Genomic DNA, 20,885 nt, shown 5'->3' with positions numbered 1-20,885 from the left:
TCTGGCTTCAGACCCCACCTCTCCGCTGAAACTCCTAATCAGTAACTTCTGATTGGCGAAACCCAATGGACAGTTTTGAGTTCTTATTTTCCCAGACTTCTCTACTGCCTTTGATGGCAATGCCTGCCATCTCCTTCTTGAAACTTGCTTTCCTTCCTTCTGTTGGACACGGATTTGCGGTCTCTCTCTTCCCTTTCTTGCTTAAACCCACTGGAGTGTGGCTTTTCTGTTCACTTTGTCTTATAAATGCTGTTTTGTGTGTGTGTGTGTTCCACTTATTTGGGCTATTTATTTTCAGCTGCCTTATTCTAGAATAAACATTAAAAGGCAAATCATTTAAAAGTAAGTTTCCTTAATTCATAGTGTTTCCTTTTGTATCAGAACAGAAATAGGATTGGAACACCTGGGAAATTCAGACTTGCCCCCAGACATGCTGTAGCACTTCTTGTAGCACCCCCTGTGCAGAGTGAGTGATTGATGTGTTAACTGATAGGATTTGTCATTTTTGAACCATGTATTGTGACCTGTTTGACACACAGAAAATTTTATAGGAGATGATTAAATGGTATAATCCTGTATAAGAGATTATAGTGAAGTGTTTTTAATAAGGAGAATAATGATGGAAAAAAATTTGACACTCAAGAAAAAAGATTTAGATGTCTTAATAAAATTATAACATGGTTCTTCCAAAATGTATCTGATATTATAAGTGAAAAAAATCTTCAATAATTTTAATTTTATTTTTCACTCTTTTATTTTTTGGTGAAGAAGGTTGGCCTTGAGCTAACACCTGTGCCAGTCTTCCTTTATTTTCTATGTAGGATGTGCCACAGCACGGCTTGATGAGCGGTGTGTAGGTCCACGCCTGGGATCCAAATCCATGAACCCCAGGCCTCTGAAGCAGAGTGTGCGAACTTAACCGCTATACCACCAGGCTGGCCCCAATAGTATTATTTTTATGTGAGAAGATTGAAAAATATCTTTTAGCCTAATGCTGCCAAGCAGGCTGTCATTTTTGGGCCAGAAATTCCTAGACTTGACTAAGCATCAAAACACAGATGTTTCACCAATAAGAGGAAACAATCTCAACCTGGAGCTGGAAAAAAGAACTTGCCACAGTGACATGATTATTTCACTTTTTTTCCATCAAGAGTGTAGATTGAGAAGTTATTACTTTATTAGAATACTTATTTTACTCCAAGTATCTGTTTTAATAATCGTTTAATATTTCTATTCAAAGTAACTAGAGATGTCACATCTTCTTAAGCAACAATTTATGCGTCACAGGAAGGGCATTCTTCATTTGTCGGAAACAAGGTCACTAATCGGTTATTTTACATGTGTTTCTCTTCTTATGTTATCTGGTCACCGTCTCTGCTCTCCTCTGCTCTCCCCTTCCCTCCTCTGCTCTCCCCTTCCCTCCTCTCCTCTCCCCTCTCTTCTTGACACTCAGAGGCTCCGGTATTTGTGAGTTAACTGTTTGTACTCATCCCTCTTTATCAATTTTGTGCTCTTCTCTTTAGCTCATGCCTGAGTTCCTTGGCCAAGTGCTTTGTGGAAAGTGTAGGGAATAGAAATGTCACATAAAGATGGAATGAGTGGTGAAATCAGGCAGTTTCTGTCTCTCCCGAGATAGGCAGATCTTTGAATGCCCTCCCTGGCAGGAGAGAGCCAATGGCATATTCCAACTTTACAGCACAAGGTTCAGGATATTAAATGAAAAACAGTTATGACATGATTGAAAATGAAATGCTTTTCAGAACGTCTTTAAACGTCCAACAGTGCTAAGATAAATGTTACTATATTCATAATTAATTCATTTTACCATTTCTCTTTCCAGTTATTCACCATGGATCTCATGTGAAACCTGTGGCAGAATGAAACAAAGCACTATTCCTGCTTTCCGGAGAGTTTAGTAAATACATTCAAACCATTGTCATTTTCCTGTCAAAGGGGCCATTGTTGAGGGAACAGACATAAACTTTCTTTCCCGCTGAGTAGACCATGTGGAAAAATGCTTATTTTATTTTTTCTTATAAGAATAAAATTGCAATCTTTCAACAGAACATGTTGATTATGCCATCTGGCACATAATTTCTATGCTTAAATTAAGCTGAGAAATCAATTCAGTGTTGAAAGATATTATCCGTTTAACATTTTTTTTTCACTTCCAAGCAATTTGAGAAAGTAGGGCAAAAGATAAGTTGTTTTCATTTCAAAGTATGTGAATTCTATAGGTCTTGAATATTTTCTTCCACATAGAGGGAAATTATAATTTATAAGTGGATAGCTAGGATCTACGGGGATTTCTCATCCTGCGGTTCTGCCGAAACCATACTGTATTACCGGAAGCGCCCTGCAAGATGGGGTGGTGTCAGTTGGAGAGTAGCATCAATTAGTGAACGGGGATTAAGTATAAAGACCTGTCTTAGGGAGTCCTTTACATTTTTTTCAGAGTTTCTTTGTGAGTTCCGGTCATTGCCAATAACAAAGGCACAAAATAAATGAGTATAATACACAAATCAAGCTGCACCTGGAGCTCCCTAACCAGATTAAGTAACTAACGGGTCATGGGAGCTCGAAAGAAGGGAAGTGAAAATGGCTACTTTTTTAACCGGGGAAAAGGAGGACTCCTCATCTAGGACCCTTTGTCATTCTCTTCTTTCCCTCTCTCTTCCTGTGTGTGACAATGAAAATCAATGCTCATTCACCTAAGAACTGCCCAGTGAATAGCTTAAGCCTCAAATAACCTGGGACCAGCCTTTAGCTGCTAAGACAGAGTGGAGCTGATTAATGAACGGTGGTACTGGGAAGCTCAAACATTTGCCACAAATTGTCAGCAAAAAAGAGCTTGAACTGAACGTATAGATTCATATGGTAGAAAAATGGGGAAAATACAAGTTAGAATTCTGCTTTTATTTCTTCGAGTTATTTTAAAAAGTCATCTTTAAAATAGTGGTTAAACATTGTTTTGCTGTTTAAATAAAGAGTAATTATTTTTTTAATTAAGAAAGAAAGAATGGGAAATTCACATTTATTAGCGGAGGAAGAGTCATACAGGTTCAACCATCTGGCGTTGCACTATCTTGAGTCTTTGATGTCACCTGCCTGTTGAGGTCATGGCACACCTGTCCGCTGCCTGGGGCGCTCAGGAGAAAAGAAAACTTAAGTGCTTTCCATACCAAAGGAAGTTTATGAAGTAACTGCAGGCATTGCACATGGAGTAACAGAAAGTCTAGCGTGTAGCTCCAGCTCCATGAGCGAGTCACAATATATTTGGAAAATAGATACTGTAATTTTTGCTACATGGACTTTGCATAGTATAGCAATAACAGTAGTAGTAATATTTTCCATGGCACTTAATGGTTTCAAAGCACATTCATGTGAATTATGTGCCGTGCCTCTCCTTAACCTGCTCTGAGCTGGTATAGTAGCGAGACAGAGAACATAATAGTAGATGCAGAATTGGAGAGACAGCCAAAGTTTTGGAGCTAAGGAAGCTGAAGTACTGTGTCCACTATAGAAAAATGGCATAGCGTAATTGGCACATACGCTTAGGAAATGCTCTCTCACTGTGGTACTAAAATCATGGTTAATTTTTTGCATTTTTAAAAACAAGAGTATCCTGGAGTCTGGCATTGAAAGTTCTCTCAGGTGCTGCTCCAGATGTCATTGACTCTGAGCTGTGAGGACCAGAGAGCAGGCGGACGGAAGGCCCTCTCCTGACTGATGACTCAGCTCGCTGCCCCAGCTCCGGGCTTCCCATGCTGCTACCTCTGGGCAAGCTCGTTGTGACTTAGAACAGTCCCCCTGAGCACTGCTCTGTACTTTTTGGGAATTGGACACCATCCCCTTGGCCCTCAACAAATGAGAGAGAGGAAATGAGAGAGAAAGGGAAACCAGGCAAGAAATGAGAAAAGATCAAGTGCACATTGACCAGAAACGATGAAAGGCACTTTGGCGAGGACAAGCATGACGTAGCGATCCGGCTGGAGACACCAGCGATGGAGCAGTTTGGAAGGACTGGTATCCAGGTGCACCTGGGAAAGAGTTTCTCTGATTGACACCTTAGCTTTCAGATCTTTTTAGCAGTGAATCACCCAGTCCTGCTGGAGGAAAGAAGAAAGCTGACGTCATGAGCTCTAGAAGAACCCACCTCATTGTTTAAAGGGCAGAGCCAGGTGCCTCCCTTGCCCTTGCCCAGCCCTTTATCTCAAATGTAACCACCAGGGGGCTTCTCCAAAGTTTCCATTTGTTCAAGAAACTAATTTTAAAAAGTGAATTAGAACACTATTAAGTTCAAATTCAACCTCCTTCATCTCTTTGCCATGGTTTATAGTCCCGGCGATGCCTCCTGGCTCTCTTGACCACTTTGTTAACTGTTGCCAAACGTTACAAGATACAAAAAATGATGATAGGAAATGAATTGCCCACATTTTCAAGGCTGGAAAAAGGCATGAGCTGAAGAAATTCTAATAAAATTCTGACTCTCACACAATTTGAACTTCCTACCTTTGCAATATGAAATGTACATTTTATATACAATTTCCATGGCAATTTACAGGTGTTAAATTAGGAACAGGAGTAGAGCACAGACAAGGGGATCGTTTAATATAACAGCTACAGAGTTCAAACAAAGTTGGTTTCCTTTTTTTATTATCATCTGGGTGTCTGCAAAATTTCATGCAAATCAATCTTAATTTACTATGTGTTTTGGCTCTTTCATAAAAATATTCTGACTGCGATATTGCTACATTTTGGCTGTAAAATTCTCCATAAATAAGGCACTTATTACATTTTTTAATATGTGGAATGATTCCGTTAGTACGAGTCCAGAAGAAGAAATTACTTACTCCAAGTAGAGAAATCTAGCTTTTTACCAGTTCCCAGGAGCACTGCTGATCCTGTCTGTTGTTCAGATGTAGAGGAGCGTATCAGGAAGACAGTGTCGGATTGCACTGTCCTGAGTGTTTCCCTGTGTTTTTTCTACCACAAGTCTAGGTTAACTTTGGCCCAACTCTGCAGATCTACAAATTGTCAAGCTAAGTAAGCATTTTGCAAGAACTCTCAGGTAAATTTGGGCTGAATCAAAAGATTTTGTTGGTAACATTGGTAACCTAACCCTGTGTTTAATGAGCCTGGGCTCAGCTCTGTGCTGAAATTTACCCCTTGAGATTCATTTTGGAGGATGGGTGAGCAGAGGCCATTGAGTGATAAGCACCTTCCCTGGCCATCATAGTTTCAGTCAATGAAAGAAAATGAAGTATTAATCTGGGGAGGTTATTCTTTTTTTTTTTTTTTTTTTGAGGAAGATTAGCCCTGAGCTAACTGCTGTCAATCCTCCTCTTTTTGCTGAGGAAGACTGGCCCTGAGCTAACATCTGTGCCCACCTTCCTCTACTTTATACGTGGGACGCCTGCCACAGCATGGCATGCCAACCGGCGCCATGTCCACACCTGGGATCCGAACCAGTGAACCCCGGGCCACCGAAGCAGAACATGCACACTTAAGTGCTGGACCACTGGGCAGGCCCCAGGGGAAGTTATTCTCAGATGGTGGCCGATTAGGCTGATCAACTAAGTATCAAGTCAAGAAAGCACAGCAAAGTCCAACATTTGATGTTGCTTAGCGAGAGTTTGAGAACTTAGGGAGAGTTTGAGAACTTGGAGGCACAGAGATTCCTTGGACGACCTCCTCTGAGAAGTTTTTACAAGTGTGTGTGTGTCCATGCTCTTGTTTTTACAGGAGAATTGCATCTTTCAGACCACCCGTCTGTCTCACGCAGGCAGAGCGTGGCAGGGACCGTGTCTCACATCACTGAGCCATTGCTATTGTACTCACTTGTGACTAAAACAGATCAGGGCTGCGTTATTGGGATTTAGTACGAGCAAACTCATTTCTTTTCCACATTCCAAGAGGATTTCTTCCATGAAAAAAAAGGGGGGATAGGAAAGCAAGTTCTAGTGTTTTTATTCAAACATAAGCCTTAATATCCTTTCTGGGCACTCCCAAAAAGGACAGTTGTTTGTAAAAGGAAAATATTAGTTAAGACATACCATGTCACTAAAGGGACCTTTAAAAAGCCATTTGGCCTCCTAGCAGGACCACACTCAAGGCAGAGATCACAATCTATCCCTTTCTTTAAAATCTCCAAAGTGTTTTTGGAAATGGTTAATAATAATAAACGAGATAAGGGAATCCAGGTGGCATGGCCACGCGGGCACCAACAGCAGTTCCTCTGTGTTAGGCGTCAGCCAATTTGCAGAACAAAGCTGACTGCGTTTACAAGCAGTATTTTAAGAATTGAGGTATTATGTACCTTTCAGAACATGTGCTTCTATTTACGCTTTGTCAGCATGCTGGGGCACCACGTTGGTTTTATGCCACTGCATGCGGGTTCTTTGATGAGTATAATTCTGCAAGTTCCAGCTGTTATTTCACCTGTGGGAGCACAAGAGCAAAGACCTCCCAGAGCTTTGAATCTGAAGCACTAAAATTATTTGGAAAACAGCACCACATTTACAGTATATTAATTCTGTTTATTAAATGCCTGATTTAAAAAGAAATTGGTTGTTCTTAAAGGTAATAACAGTGGTAACTAAAAATGAGCAAACATACTTATAGATGTTAACATAGTGTTGGTTGTGGTTATTGTGCGAAGAGAAAACAAGAACTGGATGTCTCCATAAATTATATTGTTTCCAGATATATAATGGTCATTATTTATTATCTGCTAAGTACTGCACATATATTATCCCATTGAATACAGTCAGCATCCTCATTATCTAGACAAAGAAATGGAAACTTGAAAGGTAACTTGCAAAAGGTCTGCCAGGCAGTGAGTCGAGCAGTGACCTCCAACCCTAGCACTCTGATTTCAGAGCCTGAAGTTGGACCATACATCAGAGTCTCGCAAAAGGTGGCACCAGAATACCAGGTGTGAGATACTTTCAGACAGAACGTGGAGGAACTTTAAACTTTTTAAAATAGTTGTGTGTTTATTTTGATGTGTATTAAAGAAAAAAATAAAACTAACTAGCCAATCCATCATTTCCTCCCACCTCCACCATTTCTGCTGCCCTGCTCCCCTCTTCCCTCCACGTCACTGCAGAAACCTTCTAACTGGTTTCCAGAATCTGCTACGTTAGGGTTAGTTCTTCCCACTGAAGCCTGAGTGACGACTGAATGGAAAACACTTGCAGTCACTCCCCTGCTGAAAACCCTCCAGCGGCTGCCCCTCACACCTGAAGGAAATCTCAGCTCCTTCCCGGACCAATGAGGGCCTGTGGCCCTGGCGCTGCTGCTGCAGGAGCCTGGCCTCCAGGCCTCTCGGTCTCCTGCCTTTGTCCCAGCCACCCTAGCTTGCTCGCTGCTTCTGAGCGCAGTGGACTCAGCCTCACAGTGGGCACTGACCCGTCCATTCTCCCTGCCGAGGCCTTCCCAGCTTGCACTCAGGTACAGCTCCTTCAGAGGGTCGCTCACCCACTTCATCTCTTCTCGTCCTTACCTTCCTTCAGTTTTCTCTAGAGCACTTAGCTGACACTATATTTGTAGAATGCCCTATATTGATTTGTTTATTAACTCTCTTCTCCATTAGAACGTAGTCTCTCTGAGAGAAGGTCTCTGTCCATCTCAGTCAGAGACACATTTCCAGCTCCCAAAAATGTGTCACGAAGTACATGCTCAATAAATATTTGTTAAGTGTAATGAATCAAACTGATGATTTCTTAGCTACTGTTGCTTAGAATGAAGATGAATGTGGATTTGTAAAGAAAAATATTAAGGGAAATTAAAGAGTGTTCTTAAGAACTGACAGTACAACGGAGATGACAAAAGCCATGAAAGTAGAATGAGAATGCCTACATTGGGACAACATTATATTTGCTATAGTCCACATAATTAGTTAAAAGTGAGCTTACTTCATTTTCTGTAAACTTTAAGTAATGAGCAAGATTCATACATAAATTAGCCCCCTCAGTTAGAGATATGTGCCTGCCTACGTGGACTAGTACATTTCTACAGAAGGTTAGGTCTGTATCTAGAGTTTGAGTAACTAACTAGAATTATTAAACAAATTGAGAAATCTTGTTATACTCCCTTCTGAATTTTCTGGGATAAATGACATTAACTGATGTGCAGACAAATAAATAAATCTCTCTCTGACTTACACACTGAGCAGTGGCTGTTTGGTAACATCCTTTTCACTCCACTGTGTGTGACTGTCACCAATCCCTGTATACGATCAAGTTCTATAAATTAGGTAAATTGTGTTGAATTAATACCTGGATGGAACCAGTGAGAAACCAATGTGTTAAAAGAGGAAATATTGATTATTCTATTTATATTCACTTTACTGTTGAGCCAGCCATAGAAATTGAATGTGGAGCTTGTTTTAGATCAGCAGTAGTGTGTGGGGTTGAAGTCTCCTGCTTTGGTGGGCGTTTCAAACCCAGTAAGGTCTGTCGCCATCACTCAGAGCTCGTGTGCTGCTCACTTTCATCATCATCACAGCATGCTTTAGCCCTCTCAATCGTGATTCTAATCACCTTTCATCATTCTTGTAGTGAACATGTACCACTAAAAATACCAATAATTAAATCTCTCACCAGAATAAATGAACAGAACTTGAAGGATTAAGAATTTTAAATGGGGGGCAAAAAACAAGGTGTGGAACGTAACCTAAGAATGGCAGCTGCTAATGGATTGCTCAGCTCAGTCCCAGCGCTGGGTTTCTTCTTTAGGGAGCTGGTGTTGAAACATTGTTTGGAAGGTTTTGGCAAGTTCTATTGGAAATAAGGGAAGTTTCTATGATGTTCATTTGATTTAAAAAGTGGGCAAAAGGAGAAAAATCTTTGAATGAGTGTGCCTTGCTCCACAATTCTGATTCAGCAGTGAGGCATGGAAGCCAGAGGGCAGCAGAGAGTGTTCCTCAATGATTGCACTGGCAGACTCGAGCAACTGCAGTTGTTGGATAATAACTGTCTTAGTAACCACAGGTATTAGATAACACAGTTATAACTGTATTAATAACTATAGTTATTGAAATACTTGACCCACTCTCTAAGGTCCTTAGGTGCAATTTTTCCTCTCGTCATTATTTGAAATAAGTGAACTTAGGTAACCTCCTTTCATTCATTCATTCAAGAATATTTAGTGCATATCTACTGTGTGCTGGGTACTGGAGGTGCTGGCAACACAGTAGGAACAAAATGACAAAAATTCTCACACCCACAGGGTTTACATTCCAGTAGGAGAAATAGACAATAAAAACATTGAAAAATGTATAGTATATTAGATATGACAAATACTATGGAGAAATTAAGAAGGAATAGGGGCTTTAAGCCAAAGAACATGAAGAGATAAAGAAGGCCATTGTATAATCATAAAGAGTCAATCCAACAAGAGGATATAACATTTATAAATATTTTTGCACCCAACGTAGGAGAACCTAAATATATAAAGCAAGTATTAACAGATCTGAAGGGAGAAATAGACAGCAATACAATAATAGTAGGGTACTTTAATATCCCACTTTCAACAATGGATAGATTATCCAGACAGAAAATCAATAAGGAAACATGGGACTTAAACTACACGTTAGACCAGATGCACTTAACAGATACTTATGGAACATTCCATCCAACAGCAGCAAGATACACATTCTTCTCAAGCACACATGAACATTCCAATAAGTCATATGTTAGGCCACAAAACAAGTCTTAATAAATTTAAGAAGATTGAAATCATGTAAAACATCTTTTCTGAACACAATGGTATGAAACTACGAATCAATTACATGGAGAAAACTGGAAAATTCACAAATACATGGAGATTTAACAACATGCTACTGAACAACCTATGGGTCAAAGAAGAAATTAAAAAATCTTAAGAACAAATGAAAATGGAAACACATCATACCAAAACTTATGAGTTGTAACAAAAGCAGTTATAAGAGGGATGTTGATAACAATAAATGCCTACACTGAGGGGAAAAAAAGAGCTCAAATAAACAATCTAACTTTACACTTCAAGGAACTAGAAAAAGAAGAACAATGTAAGCTCAAAGTTAGTAGAAGGAAGGAAATAAAGATCTGAGCAGAAATAAATGAAGCAGAGAATAAAAAGACACGAGGCAAGAACAGTGAAACTAAGCGATTTTTTTTTTTGAAAAGATAAACAAAATAGACAAACCTTTAGCTAGACTTACCAGGAAAAAAAGAAGACTCAAATAAATAAAATTAGAAATGAAAGAGGAGATGTCACAACTGACATCACACAAAGAACAAAAGACGATAAGAGATTACTATAAACAATTATGTGCCAAAAACTTGGAAAACCTAGAAGTGGATGAATTCCTACAAATATACAATCAAACAAGACTGAATTATGAAGAAATTGAAAATTTGGACAGACCAATTACCAGAAAAGCGAATGAATCAGTAAGAAAAAAACTTTCCAAGAAATAAAAGTCCAGGACCAGGTGGCTTCACTGGTAAATTCTACCAAACATTTAAAGAGGAGTTAATACTAAGCCTTCCTAAACTCTTCTAAAAAATAGAAGAGGAGGGAACACCTCTAGACTGATTTTATGATACTAAAACCAACCAAGAACACTACAAGAAAAAAAATTACAGGCCAATATCCCTGATGAACATAAATACTAAAATCCTCAACAAAATATTAGCAAGCTGAATTCAACAGAACTTTAAAAGGATCATACATCATGATCATGTGGAATTTATTCCAGGACTGCAAGGATGGTTCAAAATCTGCAAATCAATTGATACAGCACATTAACAAAATGAACGATAAAAATTATATGATCATTTCAATAGATGCAGAAAAAGCATTTGACAAAATTCAACATCAATTCCTGATAAAAACTCTCAACAAACTGGGTACACAGGAAATATACCTCAACATAATAAAGGCTATATATGACAAGCCCACAGCTAACATCATACTCAATGGTGAAAAGATGAAAGCTTTTTCTCTAAGATCAGGAACAAGACACTCTCACCACCTTTATTCAACATATTACTGGAAGTCCTAGCCAAAGCAATTGGGCAAGAAAAAGAAATAAAAGACATACAAGTTAGAAAGGAAGAAATAGAACTGTCTCTATTTACAGATAACATGTCATTATATAGCAAAAGCTCCAAAGACTCCACCAAAAAACTGTTAGAGCTAATATATTCAGAACAGTTGTAGGATACAAAATTAATATACAAAAATCAGTTGTGTTTCTATGCACTAACAATGAACTATCAGAGAGAAAAATTAAGAAAACAATCCCATTTAGAACTGTGTCAAAAAGAATAAACTACCTTGGAATATATTTAACCAAGGAGGTGAAAGATCTGTACACTGGAAACTGTAAGACATTGATGAAAGAAATCAAAGAAGACACAAATAAGTGGAAAGAATTGATATTGTTAAAATGTCCATACAACTCAAAGCAATCTGCAGATTCAATTCAATCCCTATCAAAATTCCAACGGCATTTTTCACAGAAATAAAATAAACAATCCTAGAGTTTGTAAAAAACCACAAAGCTCTTGAATATCCAAAGTCATCTTGAGAAAGAAGAACAAAGCCAGAGGCATCACATTCCCTGATTTCAAGCTATATTACAAAGCTATAGTAATCAAAAGTATGGTATTGGCATAAAATCAGACACATAGATCAATGAAACATAATAGAGAGCCCAGAAATAAACCCATACATATTTACGACCCATAGGTGTTTACAACCCAGAGTTTACAACAAAGGAGCCAAGAATATACAATAAAGGAAGGATAGTCTCTTCAATTAATGGTGCTGGGAAAACTGGACAGCCAGATGCAAAAGAATGAAACTGGACCCCTATCTTACATGACATACAAAAATCAATTCAAAACAGACTAAAGACTTGAATGTAAGACCTGAAACCATCAAACTCCTAGAAGAAAACAGGGGGGTAAGCTCCTTGACATCACTCTTGGCAATGATTTTTTGAATTTGACACCAAAAGCAAAGGCAACAAAAGCAAAAATATAAATGTGGAACTACATCAAACTAAAAAGCTCTGTACAGCAAAGGAAATCATTAACAAAATGAAAAGGCAATCTATGGAATGTGAGAAAATATTTGCAAATCACATACTGATAAGGGGTTAAGATCAAAATATATAAAGAACTCATACAACTCAATAGCAAAAAAAACCAATCTGATTAAAAAGTGGGATAGAGGAACTGAATAGGTATTTTTCTAAAGAAGATATACAGATGGCCAAGAGGTACAAGAACAGGTGGTCAACATCACTCATCATCAGGGAAATGCAAATCAAAACCACAGTGATATCACCTCACACCTGTTAGACTGGCTATCGTCAAAAAAGCAAGAGATAATAAGTGTTGGTGAGGATGTGGAGAAAAGAGAATCCTTGTGCACTGTTGGTGGGAATGTAAATTGGTGCAGCTACTATGGAAAACAGTTTGGAGGTTCCTAAAAAAAAATTTTTAAAGAATAACCATATGATCCAGCAATCCCACTTCTTGGTATATATCCAAAGGAAATGAAAATAGAATATTGAAGAGATATCTGCACTTTCATGTTCATTGCAGCATTATTTGCAATTGCCAAGGTATTAGAAACAACCTAAGTATCCATCAGCAGAAGCATGGATAAATAAAATGTGGTGTACAAGCAAAGGGGCAGTATTCAGCCATGAGGAAGAAGGAAAACCTGCCATTTGTGGACAACATGGATGGACCTTGAGGGTGTTATGCTAAGGGAAGTAAGCCAGACAGAGAAAGACAAATACTGCATGGTATCACTTAGATGTAGAATCTAAAAAAAAAGTCAAACTCATAGAAACAGAGAGTAGAAAAGTGGCTTCCAGCAGCTCGGGAGTGAGCTAAATAGGGGGAGGTTTTCAAAAGGGTACAAACTTTCAGCTATAAGAGAAATAAGATCTTAGGGTTTAATGTAAAACACAGTGGTTGTAGTTGACAACATTGTATTGTATAATTGAAATTTGCTAAGAGAATACAACTTAAATGTTCTCAACCCCCTCCCCCAAAACAGAAAACCTCTAATGAACAGAGATGTGAGGATATGTTAGTTAACTAGATGGGGCAAATCTTTTCACAATGTATATGTGTATGAAATCACAACGATGTACCCTTTAAATGTCTTACAATTTTATTTGTCAATTATACCTCAATAAAATTGAAATCAAAAAGAAAAAGAGGAAGAAGAAGGAATGGAGGACAGGGAATGCTGGGGGAAGGTTTAGTGTTTAAATAAGATGTCAGAGAAGGCTCACAGAAAAAGATGACTCTTGAGAAAAGAGCTGAACAGATGAGCCTGTGGGGTATCAGTCTGAAGAGTGTCAGGCAGAAGGAACAAGTGCAAAGATCCTAAGGCAAGAATATGCCTGATATGTTTGGGGTGTAAACAGGAGGCTAATTTGACTGGATTGGAGTTCTTCCTCTAAGAATACAGCTGGAGGGGCTGGCCCCGTGGCCGAGTGGTTAAGTTCGCGCGCTCCGCTGCAGGCGGCCCAATGTTTCGTTGGTTCGAATCCTGGGCTTGGACACAGCAGTGCTCATCAAACCACACTGAGGCAGCGTCCCACATGCCACAACTAGAAGGGCCCACAACAAAGAATATACAACTATGTACTGGGGGACTTTGGGGAGAAAAAGGAAAAAAATTAAAAAAAAAAAGAATACTGCTGGAAGGGAGTGGCATTACTTTTAGCTTCCTGTTGTACTTTAGGATGCTAGGGCTGAAGGGTACAGATCACATTTTAAGTGAATGTAATTAAAATTGCAACATCTATTTTGATTTCTTCAAGTACTTAAAAGAGAAAATATTAACTTTAATATTTCAACAGCTGGTATTTTATGTAAGTAGTTTGTGGGCTGTCAGAAACAATTTTCCACTAATAAAGCACTATTTGGGTATAATATAGATTAAAGAAATTGATTCTTTAAAACAGAACACAAAGTTTTTGACATTTGAGTAAATGTTGGCTTCTCTGGGGTTGTTTAGGAAGCTGGACACATTCTGGTGAGTGGCTATTCCTCGAAATATTTTGCATTTCCTATTTTGGAATTGTTTTCAAAGATTGGGAAATTAAAATAAAGCGTTATTTTTGATCATTCTCCGCTTTGGGTATATGAATTTGATTTTTGACAATTCCGAGTCATCTGCAGCTGGTCCTGGTGATGGCAGAGGGCCGTCTTACAGACTGATGAGAAGGAAGAGCGTGGTGGAGCTGGGGACAGAGTTGAGCTTCATCTAACTGGACGAGCCATTGTGCACTATCTTCTCTGATTGTTCAAGCACAGGAATGGTGATGATGAGGCTGGGTAGGAAGGTTATTGTAAAGCTGTCATTAAGCACATCCTCTGGGCTGACTTTAGATAAACAGATACTTTAGCATATTAGCTGTGCTTTTTGTGGGCAAAAAAGATTGTTTTTTAAATTGAAATTACCCTTGATATTTTGACATGGGTTTGACTTCAGCAAAGTTATTTCACTTTAGACTAAAACAATTTTATGGAAAGAATGCATGTATAATTTGGGGAATAAAAAGAAAATGAGTGCTCATGTACCCAACATCCAACTTAAGAGTAAAAAGGCAGCAGCACCACTGCAGTCTCCTCTGTGTTTTTCTCCACTATCCCTTCTCTCCTCCCTGGAAGTAACCACTCTTCTCCAGCTTGTCTCTCATCTTCTCTAGCTTGTCTCTCATCTAATCTTCTAGCCTGTTCAGGGCCTGGCTTTGTCTGTTCTCTCTCTGACGGATAGTCCCTGAAAATCCAGAATCTAGGCTCCCAAGTTTGGGCACAGACCTGAAGGCAACCTCTGGCTTCAGGGCCTGCTTACTTCTGTGGATAAGAACTTTCTTGTTCTAGCTTCTGAGGAATTCCTTTACTTTCTGCCAGCCCAGTCATGCGGCGTAGGGCCTGGGCCTTGCTTGCTCGGCAGAAACCCCCAGGCCCATTGCAACCATGTGTCCTTCTGGCTCCTTTCTGGGCAGGCAGCCCAGCCTCCGGGATTTGTAACCATCTGGGCCTGACCAGCCTGGATCCTCACTTATCCCAAGAAAAGACCATCACATCTTACAGGGATGCAAAGCCCCTCCACGTGAGCCACTGTTCTGGGAACGCTGGTTGTACCAAGGACAGCCCTTTGGCAAGCATGTAGCCTTTGTTCCTCTGCCTACTTAAGCAAGCTTTTCTTAGCGGGTGATTGCAGGCGTACCCATACTTCCATCCAGCTGGCTGCCACTGGACACTCTCCCAGTAAGTAAGGCCCGATAAACCTATATGTCTTGTTGGCAGTCTCCCGTCGTTTCTTCAGTCTCTTCGTGCAATATCCTGCCACCCTAGCCCAGCTGGGCTTGTGGCGGAACACTTGGCAAGCCAGCGAGGAGACCAAGGAAACCCCCACGAGTGCCGAAACTATGGGGGATGGGAAAGGGAGATCCATGGGGGAAATCCTGGGTTGGCCGGTGTCCTCCGTGTGGGGGCTGATTACCACCATCCTAGATGGATGGGGCCCACTGCGTGATTACGGGACGCCCAGAAAACTGCAAAGGGCCTAGGGGAAATCCTGCGCGTGATTGATGTGGGAAAACGGAAAGTAGAAGTCCGGGCGGTAGCTGCTGCGGTGGGGGCGCCCTCCTTGGGGCTGTTCGCTGAGCAACAGAAGCTGAAATGGAAGCTAGAGCGAGGGTGAGGCAGCTACAAGAGGAGTTAACGTTAGAGAGGGAAGCAGCTGGTTCAAGTCAGAACCACCAAGGCTCTGTGTACACGCCCATGGCAGTCTGAGGAGAGGACAGAGGTCTGAGCAGCCCCCTGCGGCAGGGGCGGATCCCACCACCTGCCTCTGCGCTTTCAGCAGTTGCATTTCCCCAGGAGGGGTTCCACTGCTGCGGAGCTGGTGGAGCCGGGAACAAGTGAGCTAAATAGATGTGAAAAGGATAAAAATTGGGGGGGGGGGAGGACTTTTTAACAATAGTTATGTTTTATGGTATAAACACTTGAAAAACAGCTTCAAAATCTTTTTGGTAACTTGAAACTTTAGAGTTTTGCTGAATTAAGTTAAATGATAAAAATTCATTGAGTATCTAGGTCATTTTCCAAACAGGATAAAATATTAGAGATTGATTACTAAACACAGATTTGTCTGCCTTTGGTTACTTATCTCAAAGAAACTAAAAGATGCTTGCATTCCTTAATAAACATGTTTTGTACATGCTGGGGGAATTTTCTATAAGAAAACATATTTCTAGAAAGTTTCTATACAAGGAAAGTAAAATGTATGTTTTCAATAAAGAAGGTGTAAAGAGTAAAGATATTTTTCTTTGTTTTGTTAAAAAAGATAAATTTGTCCTAAAGTACTAGGAAGGAAAAAAAAAAGCATGGGACAAATTCTAAATGTAAACAGTAAGTGACAGAAGGTTTGTGAAAGTAAAACCTGGAGGAGTTTTGTGTACGGTCACACTGGCTGAGATTAAAATAAATGTTTCAATATCAAAAGTAAGGCAGTCACAGAAACAGCCACTGGCTCCCGTGGCTGCGCAGGAGCAAGGACAGGCCAAGAGCGTGCTGGCCAGGGCAGAAAGTGCCTGCGGGGGCAGGGCGAAGCGGTGAATGCTGGTCCAGCCACCTGGCCCTGGCAGAAATGGAGGCCAGCCGTGACTCCCCGCCCCTCCCTCCTCTCCAGCGCAGCTTGGCTGAGGCCGAGCAAGGCGGGGACAGAGTCGTCTGCCCAGCGACTGACTGCTGCAGACCAGGGAGCAGCAAGCACCCCTTGGGAAAAAATAAATAAATTAATGAACAACCAAATGCTGTTCTGGTGGCTTTAACAGCGCCCCCACACAGCCTGGGAACACCTAGGCCCCTCAGCTAGAGGGAAGGGCCAAAGGGCCTTGACCCACCCTTCCAGCGCTGTGCAGGTGGCTGAGGTCTTGGGCACCTGGAGGCCACATGTGGAAATAATGTCCTGGTCTACAGGAGTGAAAAGCACTTTGCTCTCTGGGGTGGAAACGAGCAAAATGACTTGCATCACTTCCCACCCCACCCTATGGCAATGCTTCTAGAACACCACAGATGGACAAAACCCCCGTGGTTGCCTTGTTTCATTATATTGGTGATGTCATGTTAACCTCTGAGTCTTTTCCAGACCCTCCAGAAGCCTCCAGTTCCCTCATGGCCCACCTATGCCGACGAGGATGAGTGGTCAATGACAACGAAGTACAAGGGTCTGGATTGTCTGTCGAATACTTGGGTGTTGTCTGGTCAGGTAAGACAAAAGTGGTTCCTGCTACTGTTAGAGATGCGATACAGGCTGACTATCCTCTTTCAAAGTTGGTGCCAAAGGGTATTATCTGGGACTGGGGGACCACCAAGCAGGAGGCCCTTGACCAAGCCAAAGCAGCACTAAAGCAAATCCAGCCCGCAGGTGTTTCAACACAAGCACAACCATGTGAATTGGATGTTTCCAGTTACCCAGAGGGCTTCTGATGGGGTCTCTGGCAGAGGCAAGACAATAAACGAGTGTCCCTCGCTCTGGTCCCAATGGGGAAAGGGGCTGAAAACTGCTACAGTGCCCTGGAACAATTCTGTGCTGCTTACCTGGCCCTTCAGCAGGTGGAGCCCGTAACCCGCTCTCTGCCAGTCACGGTCCGCACTCATTTGCCCATTGCGGGGTGGCTGCAGGATGCTTTCCAAAAGCCCCCCTCTGGAACAGCAGACACTAGCCAAATGGCATGCATAGTTACAACAACAAGGGACCTTCATGAGTAGTCCCCTAAGTGCAGAATTGCATGCCATCCTAGGCCCAGTAACATACATCACAGAAGAACCAAACCCATTAGATGAGGTGCCCATGCCTGGAACTCTGCCAAATGTACCGCAACCAGAAGGACCAGTCCCGGCAGAGGCCTGGTATACAGATGGCTCTGCAAGGGGAAACCCCTCCAGTGGACAGCAGTGGCCATCCAGCCTTTGACCGACAGCATGTGGTTGGACTCTGGCTCTGGATACAGTAGTCAATGGGCTGAATTGCGGGCTGCCTGGATGGTGTTGACTCGTGAGCCCGATCTGATATGCTTCTGTATGGACAGTTGGGCAGTCTGTAAAGGGCTCACCTTGCGGATGGCCCAATGGGCACAACAACAGTGGACTATTAACGGTCGCCCGTTGTGGGGGGCAGAACTCTGGAATGATATCTGGCAAGGGATCCAGGGAATGATGATAACAGTATACTGTGTGTCTGCACATCAGGCGACAACGCTGCCAGGAAACCAGCAGGCAGATGAGTTAGCTCGAATTCGCCTCCTGGAAGAAGCACCAGCGGAGAGAGTGGCAGAATGGCTACACAAGAAGACTGGACATAGAGGGTGAAGAACCTTCTGGGCTATTGCTAAGGCCTGGGGCCTCCCCCTGCGCTATGCTGACGTGGTGCAGGACTGTCAGACATGCCCTTCCTGCTCCTTGTGGAGACCCCGGGCCATTCCCCGGGACACAGGCCAAATAGCCAGAGGCAACCAGCCTACTCAACGCTGGCGGGTGGACTACATCGGCCCCTTGCCTCTCTCTGATGGCTGTTGGTATGCCCTTACTTATGTGGACACGTGTACAGGACTGCTGCAGGCATATCCCAGCCAGAGGGCCACATAGAAGACTACCATAAGAGGCCTGGAGCACCTCTGTGCTGGAGGGTGCCATTTTTTTTAACTCTCCTTCCGTCTAGCGCCATTTCTGACACTCTCCATTTACCTTGCTAGCGCAGCTTGCCCTGACCCAGCGTTCCCCTATGGGCGCACCCCCCAAAGGTGCCTCCCACCCTGCCATACCCAATGGGTAGCCTCAGCCAGGACAGGTGTGCCCCCAAAGTGGCTTCCGCCCTGCAGGGGGAGGATCATCCCTGCACTCCAGAGCTCCTGCAATAGTCACAGCTGCACTGGAGGCCTGCCCACTCACCAGTGTGCCCACAGTTGTTGCAGCTGAGCCTCTCAGCCAGTTGGGCTGGAGGCAGCCTCACCAACCAGTGTGCCCGCAGCAGTCATGGCTGGGTCTTGCAGACAGCCCTGCTGGGGGCCAGCCCTGCACACCATGTGACTGTAGCAATTGCAGTCCAGCCACAACAGGAGGGTGCACACACTCACACAGGGGACACCCCCTGGAGCACGTGGCTCTCATGACCAGGGTGGGTTGTGCTACCGGGTCCCACAGGACACCTTTTATACAAGCCCACTCCTTCAAGACCAGGAGTGGTAGCTGATTGACCTAATATGTAGAAACAAATACAGAGAGTTGGGCAAAATGAGAGACAGAGAAATATGTTCCAAATGAAAGAACAAGAAAAACCTTAGAAAAAGAACTGAACGAAATGTAGGTAGGCAATCTACCAGAAAGAGTTCAAAGTAGTGGTCGTAAGGATACAGCAAAGGAGACAAAAATACACAAAGGGGAAAAGATAGTCTCTTCAATAAATAGTGTTGGGAAAACTGAACAGCTACATGCAAAAAAATGAAAATGGACTACTTTCTTACACCATGTACAAAAATAAACTCAAAATAAGTTAAAGGCTTAAATTTAAGACCTGAAACTATAAAATTCCTGGAAGAATACATAGGGAATAACTCTCTGACATCAATCTTAGTGATGTATTTTTGGGTATGTCTCCTCAGGTAAGGGCAACAAAAGCAAAAATAAACAAGTGGGATTACAGCAAGCTTAAAAAGCTTTTGCACAGTGAAGGAAACCATCAATAAGATGAAAAGGCAACCTACTGAATGGGAGAGATGTTTGCAAATGATATACCTGATAAAGGGTTAATATCCAAAATATACAAAGAATGCATACAACTCAATATCAAAAAATCAAACAGCAAGATTAAAAAATGGGTGGAAGACCTGCATAGACATTTTTCCAAAGATATACAGATGGCCAACAGGCACATGAAAAGATGCTCAGCATCACTAATCCTCAGGGAAAGGCAAATCAAAACGACAATGAGATATCACCTCACACCTGTCAGAATGGCTATTATCAAAAAGACAAAAAATAACAAGTGTTGTCAAGAATGTGGGGAAAAAGGAACTCTTGTACACTGTTGGTGGGAATGTAAATTGGTGCAGCCACTATGGAAAACAGTATGGAGGTTCCCCCCAAATTAAAAATAGAACTACCATACAATCCAGCAATTCCACTTCTGATTATTTATCTGAGAAAAAACAAAAACACTAATTCAAAAAGATATATGCACCCTCATGTTCATTGCAGCATTATTCACAATAGCCAAGATATGGAAACAACCTAAGTGTCCATCAACAGATGAATGGACAAGGGAGATGTCATATATATACATGTATGTACACACAAACACACACACAATAGGATATTACTCATCCATAAAAAGAATGAAATCTTGCCGTTTCTGACTACTGGATGGACCTAGAGGGTGTTATTCAAGTGAAATAAGACAAAGAAACACAAATACTGTATGATTTCACTTATATGTGGAATCTAAAAAACAAAACAAATGAACAAACAAAATAAAACACAAAGAAACTCATACAGGGAACAAACTGGTGGTCACCAGAGAGAAGGGGATGAGGGAATGGGCAAAATAGGTGAGAGGATTAAGAGGTACAGACTTCCAGTTATAAAATAAATGTCACAGGGATTAATATACAGCATAGGGAACTTAGTCAATAATATTTTAATAACTTTGTATGAGGACAGATTACTAGACTTATCACTTTGATCACTTCATAGTGTACATAAATGTCAAATCATTCTGTTGTATACCTGAAACTGATACAATATTATATGTCAGTTATAGTTCAATTAAAAAATTATAATTAGGAAAAAATG

At 41.5% G+C, this 20,885-nt stretch overlaps 1 long non-coding RNA gene across 1 annotated transcript in view; it reads left to right on the top strand.

Annotated features, from left to right (window-relative positions):
- The first annotated feature begins 15,257 nt into the window (after window positions 1-15,257).
- LOC123287043 (uncharacterized) overlaps window positions 15,258-20,885 on the top strand; it is a 60,410-nt gene continuing 54,782 nt past the window's right edge. The window contains exons 1-2 of the long non-coding RNA XR_011505271.1: window positions 15,258-15,299; window positions 17,185-17,304. This is a non-coding gene — a long non-coding RNA (uncharacterized lncRNA). The remainder of the gene's footprint in view (window positions 15,300-17,184; window positions 17,305-20,885) is intronic.

This window comes from Equus asinus, chromosome 8, assembly GCF_041296235.1.
Source record: "Equus asinus isolate D_3611 breed Donkey chromosome 8, EquAss-T2T_v2, whole genome shotgun sequence".
In the NCBI taxonomy this organism is placed as follows: domain Eukaryota; kingdom Metazoa; phylum Chordata; class Mammalia; order Perissodactyla; family Equidae; genus Equus; species Equus asinus.
This window is presented reverse-complemented; position numbering and strand designations above follow the sequence as displayed.